Here is a 9709-nt window from a genome sequence, read left to right as displayed (position 1 = left end):
GATGGGCAATAAATGCTGGCCTTGCCAGCGATGCCCACATCCCATAAAAACAATTTTTTAAAAAAAAATATGTTTCTGGAATGTCCGAGTTCTCTCAATTATAGCCTTTAAAGCCAGAGACAGGGGAGGTATATAGTGTCCCATATGTGGAATGGCTCGAATGGCTTCATCTTTCAGAGGCAGTTTCCTTTGCAGATAATGGTGTTATGGTGATTTGGCACCGACACAAGTGTTTCTTGTTGGAGTCAAAAAAAACTGGCATTCTAGTATGGGACAGCAGGTTGAACCCACAGTCATATAAGTGGCAGTAGTAGTCACACAATATTGTCCTTTTCCTTTGTACACAGTATTAGTTTGGTCTTCACCCCATTTACTTATTCATAGAAACATAGAAACATAGAAGATAGGAGCAGGAGTAGGTCATTTGGCCCCTCGAGCCTGCTCCGCCATTCAATGAGATCATGGCTGATCATTCAAATTCAGTACCCTGTCCCTGCTTTCTCCCCATATCCCTTGATCCCTTTAGCCTTAAGAAATATATCTAACTCCTTTTTGAATATATTTAATGATTTGGCCTCTACTGCCTTCTGTGGTAGAGAATTCCACAGGTTCACCACTCTCTGGGTGAAGAAATTCATAGAGTCATAGGGCTAGATTTTCAGTTGCTTGCGCCAGCAGTTAGCGCCTTAAGAGAAGTGATTTTCGGGCGCTATGCGTGTAGTGCCCGGGCGCAGCGCAGCTTGCGCCCCGCCCCAAATTAAGTTGCCCGTTAGCGCCGGCGCAAAGTTTGGCGGCCGCCCGGATGCGCGCGCAGAAAATGACATCACATCCTCGTGCAACGCCCTTTGGCCGCCCCGAATCCAAACTTCAGTCGGACCGCCCCATTGTGCGGCTGGCGTCCAGAGCGTTTGTAAAATGGAACGCAACAGACCCTGGGGAGCGCAAATTAAAGGGCACTCCTCATGCACTATAAACGGCAGACTGCATGTGTTGTGTGGAAGGATCCAGTGTGTTGTTGTGAACGGTGTATTTATGTTTCCGGGCTCCGGGCTCCTCCTCCTCCTCCTCCTCCTCCTCCTCCTCTTCCTCTTCCTCCTCCTCCTCCTCCTCCTCTCATCATCATCATCATCATCATCATTTCCCCCCCAGACTCTGCTTTTGAAAAGAACACATGCACCCTTCCCCTTTAAGAGCTCACTGGCACCAGAGTGTCTGCCGTGCGCTGCGCCCGAGCTCGGGCGTTGCGCTCTGAACCGCCGGCTTAGCGCCTAAAGATAGTAGTGGAACGCCTCTTTTAGCGCTCCACCAACCTCTTAGGGCGAAGCCACTGAATTTTTGGCAACGGGGCGCTACTTTGGGGCGGGCGCTAACTTCGGGCGGGCGCTAAGGTTAGCGCCCCAAAACTGTCTATACTGAAAATCTAGCCCATAGAGTTTTACAGCACAGAAAGAGGCCCTTCGGCCCATCGTGTCTGCGCCGCCCATCCATCCCTGTCCAGTCTAATCCCATTTTCCAGCATTTGGTCCATAGCCCTGTATGCAATGGCATTTCAAGTGCTCATCCAAATGCTTCTTGAATGTTGTGAGGGTTCCTTCCTCTACCACCCTTTTAGGCATTGAGTTCCACATTCCAACCACCCTCTGGGTGAAAAAGTTCCTCCTCAAATCCCCTCTAAATCTCCTGCCCCTTACCCTGAATCTATGCCCCCTTGTTATTGACCCCCCTACTAAGGGGAAAAGTTCCTCTTTGTCTACCCTATCTATGCCCCTCATCATTTTGTACACCTCAATCAGGTCCCCCCTCAGCCTTCTTTGCTCCAAGGAAAACAACCCCAGCCTGTTTAGTCTTTCTTCATAGCTGAGGCGCTCCATCCCAGGTAACATCCTGGTGAATCTTCTCTGTACCCTCTCCAAAGCAATCACATCCTTCCTATAGTGAGGCGACCAGAACTGCACACAGTACTCCAGCTGTGGCCTCACCAGCGTTTTGTACAGCTCCATCATAACCTCCCTGCTCTTATATTCTATGCCTCGGCTAATGAAGGCAAGTATCCCATATGCCTTTTTAACCACCTTATCTACCTGTTCCGCTGCCTTCAGAGATCTATGTACATGTACACCAAGGTCCCTTTGACCCTCTGTACTTCCTAGGGTCCTACCACTCATTGTGTATTCCCTTGCCTTATTTGTCCGTCCAAAATGCATCACCTCGCACTTTTCAGGGTTAAATTCCATTTGCCACTTTTGCGCCCAACTGACCAACCCGTCTATATCGTCCTGTAGCCTGAGGCTTTCCTCCTCGCAATTTACCACCCCACCAATTTTCGTGTCATCTGCAAACTTACTGATCATCCCTTTTACATTCTCATCCAAATCATTTATGTAGATCACAAACAACAAGGGACCCAGCACCGATCCCTGAGGTACCCCACTGGACACAGGCTTCCAGTCACAAAAGCAACCTTCGACCATCACCCTCTGCCTCCTGCCACTCAGCCAGTTTAGGATCCAACGCGCCAAGGCACCCTGGATCCCATGGGCTCTTACCTTCTTGACCAGTCTCCTATGCGGGACTTTGTCAAAAGCTTTACTGAAGTCCATGTAAACCACATCCACAGCATTTCCCTCATCCACCTCCCTAGTCACCCCCTCGAAAAATTCAATCAGATTTGTCAGACATGATTTACCCTTGACAAAGCCATGCTGACTATCCCCGATTAATCCTTGCCTCTCCAAGTGGAGACTAATTTTGTCCCTCAGAATTTTTTCCAATAATTTCCCTACCACAGATGTTAGGCTCACTGGCCTGTAATTCCCTGGTTTATCCCTGCTACCCTTCTTGTATAATGGTACTACATTAGCTGTCCTCCAGTCCTCTGGTACATCCCCTGTGGCCAGAGAGGTTCTGAAAATTTGTGTCAGAGCCCCTGCAATCTCCTCCTTTGCCTCCCACAGCAGCCTGGGATACATCTCGTCCGGGCCTGGGGATTTATCCACTTTATGGCCTGCTAAAACCGCTAGCACCTCCTCCCTCTCGATGCTAATATGTTCAAGTATGTCACAGTCCCCTTGCCCGATTTCTATGTCTGCATCGTCTTTCTCCATAGTGAACACAGATGCAAAAAATTCATTTAAAACCCCGCCTACATCATCTGGCTCTACACACAGATTGCCACTTTGGTCCCTAATGGGCCCTACCCTTTCCCTGGTTATCCTCTTGCCCTTAATATACTTATAAAACATCTTAGGATTTTCCTTTATTTTGCTCGCCAGTATTATTTCATGGCCCCTCCTCGCCCTCCTAATTTCTTTTTTAAGTATGCCCCTGCACTTTTTATACTCCTCTAGGGCTTCTTCCGTCTTTAGTCTTTTGTAACTGCCAAAAGCCCCCCTTTTATTTCTAATGCATTTTTGTATCTCCCTTGTCATCCAAGGTTCCCTTTGCTTGTTGGTCCCACCCTTGACCTTTACAGGAACATGTTGGCGCTGTACTCTCTCTATTTCCCTTCTGAAAGTCTCCCACTGTTTTGATGTGGATTTTCCTATAAGTAGCTGCTCCCAGTCCACTTTGGCCAGATCCTGCCTTATCATATTAAAATCGGCCTTCCCCCAATTTAGAACCCTTATTTCCGGGCCGTCTTTGTCTTTTTCCATGACCACCTTAAATTTCACCGAATTATGGTCACTGTCGCCAAAATGCTCTCCTACTGATACTTCCACCACTTGCCCGGCTACATTCCCCAGAATTAGGTCCAGTACCACCCCCTCTCTTGTAGGACTTTCTACATGTTGGCTCAAAAAGCTCTCCTGGATGCACTTTAAGAATTCTGCACCCTCTAAGCCTTTCACACTCTGACTATCCCAATTTATATTGGGGAAGTTGAAATCCCCCACTATTATTTTCACACTTCTCTGAGATTTGCCTACATATCTGTTCCTCTATCTCCCCCTGACTGTTTGGGGGCCGATAGTACACTCCCAGCAAAGTGCTTGCCCCCTTTTTGTTTTTAAGTTCTACCCATATGGCCTCATTTGAGGAACCCGCTAATATATCATCCCTCCTTACAGCAGCAATTGACTCCTTAATTAATATTGCAACACCCCCTCCCCTTTTACACCCCCCTCTGTCTCGCCTGAAGATTCTATACCCCGGAATATTGAGCTGCCAGTCCTGACCCTCCCTCAACCATGTCTCCGTGATGGCAACAATATCGTACTCCCATGTGTTCAACAACAACTTCAGTTCATCCACCTTATTTGCAAGACTCCTTGCATTAAAATAAATGCCTTCCAGCCCTGCCATACTCCCTTTTGCCTTCACATATTTGCTCTGCCTTCCCAGCTGACTTGTTTTTTCCTCTGTATTTGGCTGTAAATCACCCCCTACTATAGCTCCACTCTGTACCCCATCCCCCTGCCAAGTTAGTTTAAACCTCCCCCAGCAGTGCTAGCAAACCTCCCCGCAAGGATATTGGTTCCCCTCTGGTTCAGGTGTAAACCGTCCGACTTGTACAAGTCCCACCTTTCCCAGAAGCAGACCCAGTGATCCAGGAAACTAAAGCCCTCCCTCCTGCACCATCCCTTTAGCCATGCATTCATCTGTTCTATCTTCCTATTTCTATACTCACTAGCACGTGGCACCGGGAGTAATCCAGAGATTACAACCTTTGAGGTCCTGCTCTTTAATCCTTCACCTAGCTCCCTAAATTCTTGCTGCAGGACCTCATCCCTCTTTTTACCTATGTCGTTGGTACCAATGTGGACCACGACCTCTGGCTGTTCACCCTCCCCCTCCAGAATGCCCTGCAGCCGCTCAGTGATATCCTTGACCCTGGCACCAGGGAGGCAACAAACCATCCTGGATTCACGTCTACGGCCACAGAAACGCCTGTCTGTTCCCCTTACTATAGAATCCCCTACCACTATTGCTCTCCCACTCTTTTTCCCCCCTTCCTGGGCAGCAGGAGCACCCCCAGTGCCAGGAAGTTGGCTGCTGCTGCCTTCCCCTGGTGAGTCATCCCCCTCAACAGTATCCAAAGCGGTATACTTGTTTGAGAGGGGAATGGTCACAGGGGTCTCCTGCACTACCTGCCTGCTTCTATTGCTCCACCTGGTGGTCACCCATTTCCTGTCTTCCTGTGCAGCCCTTCCCTGCGGTGTGACCAACTCACTAAACGTGCTATCCACGACCCTCTCAGCATCGTGAATGCTCAACAACCCATCCACCCGCAGCTCCAGCGCCTCAATGCGGTCTGCTAGTAGCTGCAGATGGATGCATCTCTGGCACACCTCTGGCTCATCTCAGTCCTAAATGGCTTACCCCTTATCCTTAGACTGTGATCCCTGGTTCTGGACTCCCCCGCCATCAGGAACAGCCTTCCTGCATCTAGTCTGTCTAGTCCTGTTAGAATTTTATAAGTTTCAATGAGATCCCCTCTCATTCTTCTAAACTCCAGCGAGTATAAGCCCAATCGACCCAATCTCTCTTCATACGTCATTCCTGCCATCCCAGGTATCAGTCTGGTGAATCTTCGCTGCACTCCCTTCATGGCAAGAACATCCTTCCTCAGATAAGGCGACCAAAACTGCACACAATACTCAAGGTGTGGTCGCACCAAGGCCCTGTACAACTGCAGCAAGACATCCTTGCTCCTGTGCTCAAATCCTCTCGCTATGAAGGCCAACATACCATTTGCCTTCTTAACCGCCTGCTGCACCTGCATGCTCACCTTCAGCGACTGGTGCACAAGGACGTCCAGGTCTCGTTGCACTTCCCCTTCTCCCAATCTATTGCCGTTCAGATAATAATCTGTCTTCCTGTTTTTGCCACCAACCTGGCATTTTGGTAATTCCTTGTCGAGGGTGAACCCACAAGCTGGAACAGTACGTTGATGGATTACGTCACATCTACAAACCCATGTTATCCCTTTCAGAGTACAACACTGCATATCTGACATTATCCAAGTCCCTCCCTTCTTAATCAGATATCACGGATATTCCTCCTACTGTTTATGGATCGGACCCAACTCAGAGTCTTCCAACATTCCAATCGATTCGACCCTATACACCCTCCAAAGTTTCGTTTCATTTCCATTTTTCTTTAACAAGGGTAAAACCAAAATCACCGGTCGGATATCTTCATTGTTTTCCCCTTCCCCAGGGGCCAGAAACGCCACTCCCATTTGTTGCATCATACCACAGTCTAATTCATCCTCTGAATTCTTGTTGTTAAAGCACCTTTTCAATTGTTTCTCATGAATAAACAGGGGCACCTCACATCTCCTTATTTGGTCCATTCCTTTCTGGATTAAGTTCATCACAAAAGCCGCACACAGGCTACACATAATACCTCTCGTTGTCTCCTGCTTTTCATTGGCCTCTATTATTATCTATTCATTCATTAATTCTCTTCTGTACGGTGCCCAATTCTCTCACTAACTCCTCAGTAGATAATCAGGTGCCTTGTTGTTTAACTAAATCATCTCTCTCTTGGTTCATTTTGGATAAAATGTCTTTCAATTGCTTTCTCATCACCTCATCATGTTCCCACATTCCCTCTATATTGGCTCGGTTCCTCCCAGACAAAGTTGCTGTTGCCCCGATGCCCATCCATTCCATTAGCCCCCTCTTCCTTCGTTTCTTATCCTCCTTGTGCCGACCTTCCCACCAATCTGACTCTTCTAATCCCTTGCGCTCCTCTCCCTCCTTCTCCACTAAGGCTTGCAACATTCTATGCAACGTATGTGAATAACTACAATGACAGAGCTTTTTGGCTATGTCCAATTTCATATTCAATAACACTGGTACAGGAAACGCTTTGGTATCCGGCAGCGACGGGACCGGGATGGTGCCGGTTGATTAAAAATTCCGGATGACGGAGAGGGTTATCTACTGAGGCTATTTTTAACAAACAAAAATAAAAAAATCAAGAAATGTGCCATATACAGTAATTGGGTACTCACCTACAGAATGTTGTGTTAAATGGATGGTGGATGATGCTTGATTAAGTACAGTACTGCCAGTTGAGGGTAATCCATAACTCTTTAATTACTTAACAGTAAAACAAAACTTATACAGTAAAGGACTGTATACAGCGCGGGAGAGTCAGACTCCTGTTATTGAGGCGTTTGGACTTCCGACAGCGCCAAGAAGCCGAGTAGTGGCAGTTTGGAGAACTACCCCCACTGACTAACTGGACCACCGCAGGAGTCGGACTCAGCAACATTTCCGGTTATTGAGGTGTTGTTTTCGGAGTATGAATTTTGCCGGTTAATAGAGAATTCCGTTTAAATGAGAATTTCCTGTACAATCTCAAAACGGACATCATTATAGAGTACAGTCCCGGATTCGATTACTTTGAGTCCGTTTTTATTTCGGTTTGGTCGTTGAGGTGGGCGTGAGCTGGGCAAGTGTTCAGGCTTTTCCTCAACACCTGTTACATTAATATAGACAAAGTTTCCGGTTACTGCAGTTAAACGGTGTGTGCTGTCCATCACGGAGTGTCCCGCTCCTACTGCGTCCTCAGAAAAGATATGTTTCCAGATTCTCGGCCTGTTCAGTGTTTGCTTCAACTTACTGTAATTATCATTAATTATTAAGGCTCCCTTATACGGGATCCCCAAGTTCCTTATTTTGCTGCTGATAGGTCCTTGAGTTTTAATCCATTTAAAAGTGATCTCAGTTACACCGAGAGTATTAATTCCCAGACAATGACATCGTATTTGTAACCCATTAGGAAATGGGTTCTGTAGGGGTTCTGTATGATCAATCTGCAATGTTTCCCACGGGCCATCATTCAGATGGGGCGTACCCATCTGGTACTTGCGCCATCCAGCTGCTTTCATCGCTGGTTCCATCCAGACCGACTGGGTATGTTACCCAGTTCCATCTTCTCTCCGGTCGTTGTCTCGCACTAGCAGAGATCAGCAGTCGTACAACGACTATCCACACCCTGTTCCTGTGGAAATAAAATCGAATGCAGCGTTTATTCTCTGTCGATTTATCTGACCTCTTTTTCCTGTACAGTTTGCACTGATCTCCATGATACCGCACATATTGCGGTTTCACCCCACGTTTCGGAATGGCCAATTTAAGGTTTGTTTCTCCATACTTGTCCATGATTTCGTACGGACCTTCCCAATTAGCCTCCCAGGCACCCACTCTGAAAAATAATTTAAGCATGACCCGATCGCCAATTACATAACGGGTGGGGTGGTTGTCCCTGGTGGTGTTAAGATGGGCAGCCCCCATCGTCTCCGCTGCATGTAGCAGGGAGGATTCCGAGGTTTGTTGGAGATTCTGGAGGAACTGGTCGTGAGTCTGACGGGTGGCAGTGGGGAGTGGGACCCCAGTGGGGTGGGCAATCTACATTTATCGACCTATCATGAGTTCAAATGGGCTGTGACCGGTGGAGCGAACAGGCGTGGCATGAATGGCCATTAAGACACCGGGTAAAGCAGTGACCCAATCATTAATTTTGACCAAAATAACAACAGAAAATGCTGGAAAAACTCAGCAGGTCAGGCAACATCCGTGGAGAGAAATTTGAGTTGACGTTTCTGGTCGAACCCTTCTTCAAAACTGGAAAGAAAAGAAACTAGATCGAAGGCAGGGCTGCGATCGGACAAAAGAATAAAAGAAACAAAAGAAGTAAAAGAGATTAGAAGCTAGACGAGATGGTAATAGGCTGAGATTTTGACCAGCTCATCAGCTTCCTTCAAGAAGGCTTTTTTCAGGGCTGTTTTAATAGAGCAATTAAAACGCTCCACCATCCCACTGGACTCCGGGTGCGAGGGGATGTTTCACCCCGACAAGATGGCAGAGCTGTTGCATTGCATATGCCGCACATTGCGAGCCGTTATCGCTCTCTATTCTTTTTGGAAAGCCCCATCTACTAAAGATCCGTTCCGACAAAACTTTAGCCCTGTTCAGCGCATCATTTTTTGCGGGTTGGGAAAGCTTCACTCCACCGGGTAAACATATCTATGAGTACCAGGGTATACCGATACCCTCCTTTTGCTGTGGGTAGGGGTTCTGTATAATCAATCTGCAATGTTTCCCACGGGCCATCATTCTGATGGGGCGTGCCCATCGGGGCCTTTTGTTTGGGCACAGATGAGACACAGTTCCAGGTGGTGCTGGACAGCCTGTTGCATCATTGGCCACCAATAACAGCTACGTAGCATATCAGTTACCCGGGAAGCGGAGGTATGGCCCCCCCCAATTTGATGCATATACAAAATCAATTCTTCTCTGAGGAATGGAGGTGCAACCCAAGTCAAATTAGGGCCGTCCTTATGATACAGGACCTCCTCATGTAGGACAAGTGAGTCCTTATTTGAAGCGAGGGAGGGAGGAAAATCTATCCCTTGGCGTGTGGCCTGTTTGGCCAGCACCACCTCAGGGTCAGTGTCCTGACAGGGTTTTAAATCAGGTATAACCGGAGTCTGTCGTACCGGTGCCACCAGTTGTGCTGTGAGTGGATCCCATGGGACCCCCTCTACAGCAGCTTCTCTGGCTAGTAAGTCTGTCTGGTTAGTACCATCGCCCTCTGCCCGCTGATGGGCCTTCCCCTTACAAACGGCAATTTGTCCTGGGCGCTTTTTAAAAATTCACTTATCGGATCTGGGCATCGCTGACAATGCCAGCATTTATTGCCCATCCCTAGTTGCCCTTGAGAAGCTGGTGGTGAGCTGCCTTCTTGAACCGCT

Source organism: Somniosus microcephalus, chromosome 14 (assembly GCF_052327205.1).
Source record: "Somniosus microcephalus isolate GS21.2 chromosome 14, FLI_Smic_1.0, whole genome shotgun sequence".
Lineage (NCBI taxonomy): Eukaryota > Metazoa > Chordata > Chondrichthyes > Squaliformes > Somniosidae > Somniosus > Somniosus microcephalus.
The sequence above is the reverse complement of the archived record's forward strand: the minus strand, read 5'-3'. Positions refer to the sequence as shown.